The sequence below is a fragment of the Charadrius vociferus genome, unplaced genomic scaffold, assembly GCF_000708025.1.
Source record: "Charadrius vociferus isolate BGI_N301 unplaced genomic scaffold, ASM70802v2 scaffold12, whole genome shotgun sequence".
NCBI lineage: Eukaryota > Metazoa > Chordata > Aves > Charadriiformes > Charadriidae > Charadrius > Charadrius vociferus.
This window is the reverse complement of record NW_009647422.1, coordinates 2,544,203-2,547,754: the sequence shown is the minus strand read 5'-3', so window position 1 is coordinate 2,547,754 and position 3,552 is coordinate 2,544,203.

Here is a 3,552-nt window from a genome sequence, read left to right as displayed (position 1 = left end):
CACGCTGGGCAGAGACGCTATGACCAACCAGGCCATGGGGAGCTTTGGTTTGTGGAAATGCACCTGCTGCAACCTCGGTCAAACACAATATAAGCTCCCAAAGCCCCCAGGTTGCGAAGTGCAACTGGTTTGCAAAGTGCAGTTTATTATATAGTACTGTGCCCATGGGCTGGAGTTCAACACTGCTCTCACCCTTTTATTTGCAGGTTCTCGAGAGGGGTAGTTTTTTTGTGTTTTATTTTTGGTTTTAATGCACTGAGCTCCTCATCAGCTGCACGAAAGTCAGTTGAACTTGCTATCTCCTCTCCACGAGCTCATGAACCAGGCCTGCTGTGGCATCAAACCACTGCTGGAAAATATTTGTGCCAAGAGCTATGCAAAAATAGCACGAACAAACCTGACCATTTTTTATTTTTTTTTCCCAACCTCCAGATTTCTTATTCTATATATGGGTCACTGAAGTGGAATGCCTCATTTAGTTTTCGGGGGGGGGAAGTAGTAGATTTCTGCAGACTCCAGACTTCATTTCAGCTTCCTTCCTTGGGTTAATTTGAAAATACCTGGAGTACAGAAGGTCAGGGATTTTAAATTATGAGATTTCATGTTGGCCGCCTATTCCTATGAGCTTTCAGAGTTTGGGGGTTTTTTTGTTGTGTTTTTTTTTTTTTTAATTTTCTTTCTTGACAAAGGAGGACAAAAAACCTTTTTATATGCAACCATCTAGTTCTAGTTTGATGAGCTGACCCCTCGAGCTGGTAATTTTGTAAAGAAAAAAAAAAAAAAAAAAGTGTTGTGAAACTTCTGAATTTAGCAACAGTGAGGAAATGGGCTTTGTAGAGGGAGAGGAAATAGTTGTCTTTTCCCATATGCAGCCCCACCAGCAATGACCCCTCACTGGATAAAGTTACTCACAGCCCACATCGCACATGCTGTTATGTACTCACTGATTAGTGGATGACCACTGATCTCTTTGTGAAACCACAGGCGCTGTTAAACTTGTCAGCTTCCTATTTATAGCTTCTGCCTTTCGCATCCTCTTGGGAAAGAAATGAAATGTGGCTCTTGCTAAACATGTCACCTCGCCAATCACCGCAGCGCTGGTGCTACGCAAAAAGCACGACGATGCCGTTTGGGAGAATGGTCGGTCGCAGTCTTGAACTGCAAGAGAGTTTGCTCAGTGACCCAAGGGTCAAACCACTGAAAGGGGATGTGGCTCTTGCCTGCCTCATCTTCTGCCCCCACCCTGGGGCTTCTTTGCTCTCTGCTTGCGTTTGGAACGATGGGCAAATGGATGAAGAGCCATGAGGGACACAAGGTCTCCCTGGAAATGCACTGAGCACATAAGAAGAGAGCAGGGAAGTGAGTCTCTTTGCTTTATTGACATCTGCCAAGGAACTGGGATTTCTTAACAGAGATTTCTAATGCAAACGTCTTTTGTGAGAAGGCTCCTGAAGAGAGAAGCTCCATGTCCCGCGTGAGCTCGTGCTCGCTTACGTGTCGCAAAACTTTGCAGGCACTGATGACGGAAATCCGAGACTGGATTGGTGGGTAACTTTTCCTGCATGTCACAGCTCTGTTACGCTGCTCATTTTACTGGGCGCATGTTGACTCCCTCCCTCCACACGCTTTGAAGCACCTTTATGCTGCGGTGATGATGGGCACTGCGCAGGGCTACAGCGTTTAGAAAGGGAGATGCCCCTTTGCTGTGCAGAATGTGTGTTCCTGAATGAGGGGGAAGAAGGGATTTAGAGGAAGGTGGAGGGTCTCCTTTCCTACCCAAGTGTGGGATCATCTCTGTCCAACCACCCTCAGAACCCCCACACCCTCCAGCAACGCATTCCAGGCTTTCCCTGCTCTCCTAGCTCTTTCCCCAAAGGTCCCAAGCCTCTGCGCTTCCCTGTCTGGATGTTTGGAGATTTCCAGGGAGACCAGACTCCCAGTCCCCCATTGCTCTTCAGCCCAACCATGAGCAAAAAGGAGGCATCCTCAGGGCAAGGGAGGAGAGCTGGGAGCCAGGAGAGGGAAGAAGCCAGGACAAGGGAGGAATAGACCTTCTTAAATGCCTTTAGCTGCATTTTAATCCCCAGAGCATCATGAAAGGTTTTTCCCTTCATCTTCGCAGCTCCCTTTTAGGTATTTGAAGGTGTCCCTCAGTCCCGGCAGACTGTGGTGAGGAAACCTCCTCTGTAGAAGCGCGGAAGCTGCATTTGTTTTCATCTGGCTCAGCCATAACTTGCCCGCCCTGTGCACAGCAGAAGCACGACAAGCTTCCCCACAGAGCTGAAGGCGAACTTGGGAACACCCTCAACGCTTGCCTAGGGGGAGCGGCAGCCACATCACCCATCCGCGGCTGCCATTTCCCTTTAAATTCTCTAAAAGCCATTAGAGTATTGAGTTGCTGGCTGAAACGTTAATGTGGAGACCGGCCAAGCGATGGCAGCCTGCCAGGCGTTTCCATGTCTACCAAGAATGTTGTGCAGTGCACCTTGGGAGGGGAGCATTACTTCCTCGACTTTTTTTTTTCCTTTTTCTTTTTTTTTTTTTTCCTCCTCCCTTTAAAGTGATTAAATATTGCAGCTGAAAAGTTAGAGCAGGCAGCTTTCATCACCAGCTCTTTCCATTCACATGGCTACATACCCCAGCTGACAGCTTAACCCATGGTAAGAGGGACTTTTTGCTCAGGTGGTGTTCGGCTGCTGGGAGATGCTACTGAACTGCTGTTGAAGTGGTCTGGTGGGAGATTGTGGTCCTGTTGCAAAAGATTTGGCTCTATGCTGTGATAATGACTGGGGGGATTACAGCTTTGGAAATGAGGTGATGTTCAGTGCATGTCTCTCTCCAAAGTTTATTGCTTGGGTATTTTGTGGGGTTGGGAAAGGATGCATCCATGTTTAGGATGCAAGAGAGTTTGGGGAGGCTGTGAATGCAGCGAAATCTTACGACCTCTGCCTCTGTAAAACAGGAATGCTGCTCATTTCCTGCTTGCATCGAGGCAAATATTTACAAAATCCCTCCCGGTGCTGATAGGGCGTGTGCCGCGGGAGTGGGATATAATGGTGCGATTCACCGCAAAGCTGTGGGACAGGGTGCCTTTGTTTCTTTGGCACCATGTTTCTGAGCGGTTGGACTTGTTACATAGCCGATGTACCTCGCGGTTGCAGGTGGCTTCCAGCCCAGTGGGACAGGGCCTTGCTGTCCCCATTTAGCCACTGAAGGGAGAGGTTGGATTCAGCCAACCTGGTGCTGTGGGAAGGTCGATCAAAGGCAAGGAGAGGACCACCGATCTCATGTGGCTGCAGAAGGAAGGTCACCTCCTCCTGGTTTGCTTTGTCTCCAGGAACAGCGTTGCGGTGACTCGTCATTGCTCTTACAGCACAGGTGGGTTGCTGGTGGGCTGTCTGGTCTATGCTGTTATCTCAATGGGGGATTTGGGAACTGGGAGGGATAGGAATGGGGAGGAGACTGGGCCAAGACTTGCTTCGCTCTTCAGAGTTGGTCACATGCTGGGCTGGCCCTTGTCATCTTCTCCCACACTGCCTGTGTTTGAGGAGA